The sequence below is a fragment of the Stegastes partitus genome, unplaced genomic scaffold (genome assembly GCF_000690725.1).
Source record: "Stegastes partitus isolate 25-593 unplaced genomic scaffold, Stegastes_partitus-1.0.2 Scaffold949, whole genome shotgun sequence".
In the NCBI taxonomy this organism is placed as follows: domain Eukaryota; kingdom Metazoa; phylum Chordata; class Actinopteri; family Pomacentridae; genus Stegastes; species Stegastes partitus.
This window is the reverse complement of record NW_007578680.1, coordinates 200,422-209,411: the sequence shown is the minus strand read 5'-3', so window position 1 is coordinate 209,411 and position 8,990 is coordinate 200,422. Positions and strand designations below refer to the sequence as shown.

The 8,990-nt window shown below is 42.4% G+C and overlaps 1 long non-coding RNA gene across 1 annotated transcript; it reads right to left on the bottom strand.

The window, feature by feature from the left end:
* Positions 1 to 626: 626 nt before the first annotated feature.
* LOC103366481 (uncharacterized) lies at positions 627 to 4,088 on the bottom strand. Its single transcript, XR_520666.1, has 2 exons — positions 2,637 to 4,088; positions 627 to 819 (listed from the first exon to the last, which is right to left on the bottom strand). It is a non-coding gene; the product is annotated as an uncharacterized LOC103366481 (long non-coding RNA).
* Positions 4,089 to 8,990: the final 4,902 nt, after the last annotated feature.

The following is an 8,990-nucleotide window of genomic DNA, read 5'->3' as shown; positions in this document are numbered from 1 at the left end:
GGTTCATTCACAAGTCTTTGTTGATACAGTAGCGCTGACTTTGATCTCACGGCTAATTACGTGCCATGAAGAAAAGCCATCTGAGATATTGTAACAGGCGACTTTGTGATACGATAATAGAATATCTAAACCTTGCTTAAACAGCTGCTATGATCAAAAGCTGTGCACTGGATATTTTAAAACCACATTTTTTTGTTTTCCCCATCCCTGAAGCGCATTTTTCCAACAGCGTCGTGCGTAAATCTCGAGTTAGAAACTTATGTCGAAGGTTATGTTTTAAAACACAAAGACAAGACTTAAGATCCGAAGTCCAGGCTCAACTTGGACTCATTTCAGTGCAGGATCCGCGCACTCGCACCCACACGGTTTCTCCCCAGTGCCATGGAAACCGAAGCCAGACCGAGTCACTGCCCACGCGCTCTGATAGGCTGAACCCAGGCGGCGGAGTGGAGCGCGAGCCGATTGGTAGTGCTAGCGGCGTGACGTCATATGTCCGTACCCCCCCCAAACCCTTCCTCCCTCGGGCTTCAGACACGTGACGGCACTCGTCACCTGATCGTCGTCACGTCTTGAGAAATTAGAGCAGAGGCTGGTTAAGTTGTGGAGGAGAGACGCGCGCCGGGAGGTTCTACTAATAGCCTTTTATTCTGCTTGTAAAAGTCACCATAAAGCCAGATTTAGGAGCTGTGACTACGCAGTCTGCTGTGTTTAAGTGAAGCCTCTGCGTTGCCTCCCAGCTGTCAGGGTCTCCGTCCCGTTCAGCACCGCGGACAGCACCGATCCAGAGCGTCGCTGTGTCGCTGTCCAGACGGCTCAGTGCTGAAACAGGAAAAAAAAAAAAAAGGAAACCTGTTGCAGAGAACAACCTAATAACAAAATGCATGCAAATAAAACGAAATCCATACGATTCCATGCACTTCAAGCTTCTCTGGTGATCAAAAAGATGATTCTGATTTTACACATTTGCATCACTTTTCCTCTGTGTCCTATTCATAGTTCCTACAGAGTTAGCTGTTTGACTGCTATTGTCAGACAGTGCTGTGATTGCAGAGCTCTGAAATGTCCTCTGTGCTCGGCCAGTGAGTCACTGAGCACAGATAAGTCTCATAATCATCACATCTAATCAGGTACATCTCCGGTTTAAATGCAGCAGCTTTTAGCAGTGGTGCTGAGGGTGAAAAGTTTAAGCTTTCAAGTTGCTTCCAGATTCATTAAATTGGCCAGTCAGTGTTGAATATTCTAAAATTCTTAATCAGCATGACTTGTCTGGGTTTTTTTTTTGGAGGAAACCAATGCTCTAGATATGCAGCCATCAGTGTAAGCTACTAATCCTAAACGGGTCTAATCTCCCTCTAATATAGTTGTTCATGTTAAAATATAGTCTTTATTAGCTATCTTGTCTCTTGTTGCGCCACCTCACTCACTCTCTGCTCCATCTCACACACACTTGCATACATGAAAACACTAACTAGGTCAGAGACAGGAAAACAGTGGGTGGATGATGTCAAATGCCAATCATGCCAGGGGTGTTTTTTTCATTAAAAGTTTTTTTCTTTTTTTTAAGGCTCTTACATAAAAGGGCATATGTTTGAATGACTAAAATATCTGTCAGCACTTTGTTTCTTTCTCTCTCTCTCTTTTTTTTTTGAAGTTTTACTTGACTGATGATGATTAATTGATTGCTTGGTGGGTTTAGGTGATTATTTAAAATCCTACATTGAAACAGAAGTCAATAAAGCATTTTTAGACACTACAGATGGTCTATTGCTAATGTTAAAGCATATCAGTAAATAATGGCATCATCTGTAAAAGAAGAAGAACAAGAAAAACAAGAATTATCACAATGCTTTTGTTTTTCTCTCATTTTCCAGCGACAGAATTTTATTCACAAGTCATTATGGGAGTAAATCAGTCTGAGTGCTGTCAAATGCCAGCTGGACCTAATGTTTCAAAAGATGATTAAAACCTCACTGATGTGAGTTTGTTTGAAGCGCAGCACTGAATTAAATGCAAAAATGGTGCTACAGCTACACCTAAAGCCCCAACAGAAGAAATGATCACCATGATGGTAAAGGAATGCAAAGTAGCACTTCTTGGCACATTGTCTACTCAGTGTATTTGGGTCACTGGGATTCCCCTGGTCAACAAACAGTGCAGCCTTCTGATCACCTCTTTTGAGTCATTTCAAGTTCTGTTGCAGTGATGTTAAAACTCTGTCCTCTCCTCTTTTTGCTGCTGCAGGTTTCCACAAGTGGAGAGTTTGTCCTTCCTGCCATCTCATCCTCCTGCCAGAGCATCAGCACCTTGGCTTTAGACTGCTTACTGCTTATACAGTGTCACAGTACAGTAACAGTCTACAGTCATGGCTACTGAAGCCTGGCAATGCATCAAATGCCACAGTGAAGACAACACTGAAGAAATCCTGTGTAAAATGGCTGACTTGAGAAGCTGAAGAAGCTCACTCTGTATGTTAGAGATCTCTCCTCTCTGTGTCTCCTGGCCTGTTTTTTTTTTTTTTTCCTTCCTTCTCCCGCTCAGAAAGGAAACCTGTGTGGGCTTGCATTGGGGGAGTCCTACACCATGTAAGTGCGTAACATTCGCGCTCAAACCAATGAGACCTTGCAGTTTCCAGTTACCATGCCAACTCCAGTTTCTCCTCCACCCTGCTGTCTCCATGGCGACCGTGGCTTTAGATTGTTACTCTAGCAACGGCACCATGGTAACAGTCTACAGCCATGGTCGTTAGGGGCAGGTGTCATCTGGAAAGAGAGAAAAAAGTTAAGTTGAGGCTGTTAATTAACTTTACTTTTCATACGTCTTTAAAAATTCTGTCAGAAGCTGTTCATTCAGCAGCAGAGTTGTCAGTTAGACGGCAAATATCTGTTTGAGTCATTTATGATTTGAGTAGAAGTGTTGTGATCCTGTGTAAGATAACAATGACACACATAATATGATCTGTCTGACACATCAAACAGTTTCACAATGAAGTATGCAATGACACATATGGACGCACGCTGCGTTTCACGTTTGCTTTATTAGGTATAGCATGTTTCTCTTACGGTGAGATCAGTGAGTACAGTGATGAATGCAAAGATCACATGCTGAACGGATGAGTCAGCCAGCTCCAACACCTGCTCCGCTCTCTGTTTATCAGACAAGAGCAGTCTCACTTCAAAGAGGCACAGCCAGGAATTCCCAGTGGGCAACACTATAACCTGCAGGCAAACACACACTGGGTCCCACACAGGTGGGCTAACACACATGTATGCACACACATATACAGATACACACGTTCAGTATGCATGCAACAAACGCACACACACACACACACACTCTCACAAAGAATGAACCAGTACCTCCTCCACTTTCATTCTCAAGCACAACTCTGCAATACTCAGAGTTATACTGCCCTCTACAGGACAACATTTGTAAATGTCATCCGTCTGCAAAGTTACTAAAGTTTTCCAAGCTGAAACATTTTGAAGCAAAACGTGTCTGATTTCATGAAATAAAAAAAATAAAAAACATTAACCATGTTTTTTTGTGGATGCTTGCTAAAATAGCTTTGTATCAGATGGTGGCAGTATCAATGGTCCAAGAACAGAAGTTGATTAAAACAAGTCAAATATTATTTAGGAGACTGCAGATTCCAACTTTACCAAAAAAGCAGGTTTCATGTTGCAGTTATATGTCAGCTGTCAAAGCTCTCAGATGTCCTGTATGGACAAGTGGAGGTTGTTAAAGATAGTAAAAAATTCAAGATGCAAGTTATCTGCAAGACTGTAAAACTTATTTAGAGTTTGAAGACTGGCTGAAACGAACAAATAAAAAATTCTCATTACACTTTCAGAGCGCTGCAACAACGTGAGGCTGATAACTTTCATTATAAGTGAAGAGTTACAAAAGTTTGTAGACAGAAAAGCATTTTAATCTTCACTGAAACCAAAGCTATCACATTTCTGCCCTGCATCACTGTTTGACCAATATCTTTTCAAATGGGACTATCTTTGCTGTCTGTTGACTGAGAGAGGAAAACTAAAGAAATGAAAGGAAAAGAAAGCCAACTTGCATCAGCTGTTTATCCTCTGCCTCCCTGCACCGTAAAAGCTCATGTGCTGACAGATAAACAACAGCACATAAACTCTTACTGTTCAGGGCTGAGAAGTAAAGTTGCCAAACACACACTGATAGGAGTCTGCTTTTGGTTTCAATTTGAGTATTGATAGTTAATTGTTTAGGTCACTTAGAAGTAACGAAAGTAGCAGCTCAAAATGAAATATATCCCAACAAACACTTAAAATAATAATAAAAAACTTCATTGTGCCGCACCTTTGATTTAAGAAGTGGTGCTCAAAGATGCGTCACATTGAAATAAACATAGAATGAAGTTAAAACAGCCACAAAACGCCATAATTAATGTAACTAAAGATTAAAAATAAAACTAATTTAAGTGTATCAGGCTTTAGCCTCGTCCACGTGCACATTTCAAGCAGTGCACAGCTGAGAAAGTCTGATCTTATCAAGGTTTTTTTGTTTGTTTAACTCTAAATTAAAAAAAAAAAAAGTTCTCTAATTTAGTCTACATAGGATTCCTCTGCCAATATAAATGAGCTACAAGCACAGCAAATGCTCTTGATGGTTTTACTGTCATGTCCCTTTTCACCCTCCAGACCTCTTCAGAACAGTTAGAGACCAAACAAGATTGCACAACAGTGTTCACATTTTTTGGGATTTTTGAGCCAAGACATGCCTCTCTCTGCCGCTCTCTCTCTCTCTCTCTCTCTCTTGCTCTCTCTCTCTCCCTCTGTGTTTGTTTCAACCTGACTCTACCACCGTCCTCCTTCATGGTCACGATGACTAATATTTACCCCAGTAGTGTCAGTTAGGCACCTATAAGGACAGCCAAACCACAGCTCTCCCTGCCAGGGCCCAGCCATTGCGTCCAAAACAGTCCAGTAAAGCAGACAAGCAGAAAAAAACGGCTGCAGATGACATCATACATCAAATAGCTGCTGTCCCAACTTAAGACGGCCTCGTCGGTGTCCTGAATTCACCTCACGGCCACAACCTCTGAACATAATTACACCTGTATTAAAGTGACAGTTTCCACCAGATGCACTCGCAGGCTGAGCAGGTTGAGCGACCAACCGCAGTCAGGATGTTGCAGGAAATGAAATCTGCGATTAATTGTGGGTAGAAAGTGTTTCCAGGTGGCCTGACCATCCAGCCATTGGACAAATTAATCACAATATGTCAGCAAGACGACACATTGTTGACATATTGTCATAGTTCTGGATGCATGACTGGATGAGGACAACAACCAGACAAGTGTTGGCTCCAGCCAAAGTACACTGTGTCCACAAAAACAAGAAACCCACAAAGTAGAAGAAAACCATAAGTATGCGAGCAAGGAATAACAAATGACCAAATCGCACCCATATGGAGGAAAAAAAAACAAAAAACGCAGATACACACCCACACACACACACACACACACACACACATGCATAAACACCCGCTGCCTGTTGTTTGGGCCTCAATGTCACACAACATAGATTCCTGTAGTTTCATGTCATTAGTCGACATCAGCTGACTTTCCTTTTCCCTTTCTGTGCTGTAAATAGCAAATCCATTGACAACTCTAAATATACTCCCTTTGTTCCCTCTTTCATATGTCAACACATGACAAACGCACTGCATATCTGAGCAGCTCTCACATCAGGAGGCTGCCTGCTTTTTTTCCCCCGTGTTAACTATGCAGACGCACACAACAAACAGGGAGCACAGGGGCATGGCTAACTCCCATGTGATACTGGACACAGGCCATACCTCTGGAAAACATCCAACATGATGTTACGTCACATGCATCTGCAGCAGCACACCAATTTAGCACACACACAGAAACGCATGAACAACTGAAATCAACTGATGGGTTCAATGTCTTTTCACAGAGGCGTGAAATCCAAACTATTCAACAGTCCTTCAGCATCTCCTCTGTGTGTGGATCATGTAGGTTACAATGATGGTTAAGAAAAAAATAAATCAAAACAATGGTGAAAAAAAAAAGCATGTAAATCCCAAAGTTGCAGGCCAAGCAGTAAAATCTCCTCTGCTGAAAATCTTGTAGTGTCAGATTATCCCAGGCAGAGCTGGTCAGCTCTGTCTGGCCGAGGCTGGGCCATGGGATGACCAGGCTCTTTGGAGTTTAAGTGCAAGTCTTATATAGACACTCGCAGCACGTGGCCCCTCCCCTCCTTCCGTCTCCCATAACAACAAACGCTCCATAATCAAAATAGAGCCCATCTGTGGTGCGACACACCCCTCTGCCCCCTGCTCCATCCGCTCCACCGGGGGAAAAAGTGATACTTCAATCGTGGCATTAAAAACTTGAATGTGCTGCCCTCGCTCTCCCTTAAAAAAAACAAAAAAAAAACGCAACAGTCAAAGAGAGTGAGAGAGAAGAGTGGGTGAGGGAGAAAAGGGGGAGGCAGAGAGGGAGAGGGTGGCTAACTCCACCCTCATCTGTCTCTGTCTCTCATTCCTTTATTTCCCGGTTGTTGTGCAACAGGAGGAACGGATTCCTGAGAAGAGAGTCACGGCTCTGTTGTAAAACTTACTGGCAAGAGTGACCCTCTGTGTTTTTCTTTTACTGTTTCCCTCCTCGGCTCTCGCTCACTCTCTCCGTTCGTCTCCACTTGTTATCAAAACCATGTGTATGAGCTGAGTGTGTCGGCTGTGAGGTCTTGGAGGGACACAAGGGCCACAGGGGAGCGCAGGAGAGGAGGACTGTGGTGAAAAGGAGGCTACGTGTGAGCAGCTGTCCCAGCTCACCAGGACAGGTGACGTGTTACAAACACATAAGACTGATTAAGGACCAGAGGGTTAGTGTTTTTTTTTTAAAGAGACGGAGCAGATGATCAATAGAAGCAGTTTTATTGTGGAGTTTCATCTCAGCATGCATCAAGAGCGGGTTTTTCTGGGAGATATCCAGACAAACGAAACTATTTTGGTCATAAATGTAACAAAACATGCGATGGGGCACGTTGGGGCCGATGACACACAGGATGTGGAAGGAGGATGTTGAGGAGGGTTTGGAGAGAGGTAGAGTCTGGTGGGAGATGAAAGAAAAATGTAAGGAGAGAAAGAGAGAGCGAGAGAGGGAAAGTAGAGGTAGAGAGGAGAGAGAGAGAGAGAGAGAGCAGCACACATCTGGAAACAATTGAACGAACGCAGTCTGACATGCACATGCTTCAGCTATAAAAGAACAACATGTCCTTGAACCCTGCGCATTTCAGCCAGCGCATAAACCTGTCTGTGGAACCCACGCATGAGGCAACACCTTCATGCATCCCCAAAAATCAAAACCAATCACCGAGACGCATCTCCTCTGGATGACTCTCCGTTGCTCCTCGCAGCTCAACACAACCGAGTACAGGAGAAAATGACTCACTAATGTTGTGTAAAGACAAACCCACGAACAAAGTCGCTGCATTTATCACCTTTACATCTGGACCTTATTCCTCCTCGTGCACCTTCAAACGAACAAACTCTGGGTCAAAGTCACTTTTAGTAACATTCTGTGACAGCGTGAGGTTTTATTGTTGCGCAGTTGTAAAATACTACACAAGGGAAGCAAAATGTGCAAAAGCTATGTCATGCAAAATATTACTAACAGTTATTAATCCAAGGTTTCCAATGTGGCTCTGATATAAGATTCTTGTCATAACTTTCCACAATCATGGCAGAGTGTTCCCAGAACCTGGAAATGTCAGTCCCTCTCTGGTGTAATGTTGCTTTCATAAGGGGGAAAAATGCTTTTTAGATTTGACATTACTGCAGAGAAAAAGCACATTCATTACTATGAGGTGCGTAATATACAATATTTCCTATTTCCACCTAAGGGATTAATTCAAATCCGTGTAAAAGGCCTCAGTAAACATCAGCGTGCTTGATGGATCATGTTAAAATGTCTCAAACTCTTTGTGAAAGCGGAACCAGAGGGCTTGCATCCAAAACTGACAATCCTACAATAACACCTGCTGCACACAGCGGCTGGTGTGAAAATAAGGCCGCCTTGGAACCTCTTTGCAACTACTTCTGTCAGTTGCATCAAGGCTACACACACGCAAAAGATGGTGACGCAGCCAGGAAAAAGCTATGATGGCAGGGTTTTCGCTTTGCCTTCTACTGTGACTATTTAGATTCAAAAGAAGCGGAATTTGCCTGTGAATTCTTGTTTATCTCAGTCTATTCTCATTGCATTACAGAAAACATTTTAGGAATTCAGTGGAAAAAGCAGACGAAATACTGCTTTTTGGTGACAAAGCCATAATGAATATATGTAATCCCATCTTTGCTTTTCCTGATATGATAAATTAAAGAGCCTCCTGGTAAAAACCAAGCGTTTTTTTCCTTGTTAACATGTCCATATGGTGTTTTTATGTGCTGGAAGACAAATCATTTGCAGAGCATTTCCTCCTTTATGATTCAGACTTCCGGCATTTCATGTGTAACAATTTGAGGAGCTATTCCTGTCGGTTTATGAGGTGGGGCTTTTCGTATCATTGTTCTTCAGTATCAGTCTACGGTTCAAACATGTATACTTGGATTTCTACAATAATCCAAGCATACATGTCTTTGTGCGTCACAGAATAGCTTCACAGTGTTTGAGCAGAGTTGCAGGTGGGCTGGTGTGCTCCAGCTGCAGCAAGTATCTGAGGTGTGAGTAGAGAGAGAGAGACATAGATCTGTACAATCTAAAGGAAGCAATGGTGTACTTACATGTTAGCAATTTTAAGGCAGGAAACTTCAAAAATAATGTAGTTTTGTTTCATAAAGATAATTTTTTTGAGGGGTTTAATCAATAACCAGAGGTGCTTTAAAATATATTTCATAACATTTACAAAGAAGAGTATTGATTTTTATCTGCATTTAAGAAATAAATTCTCACTGATGTTGCTCAGCTCATAAAAAACAAACACACACCACAG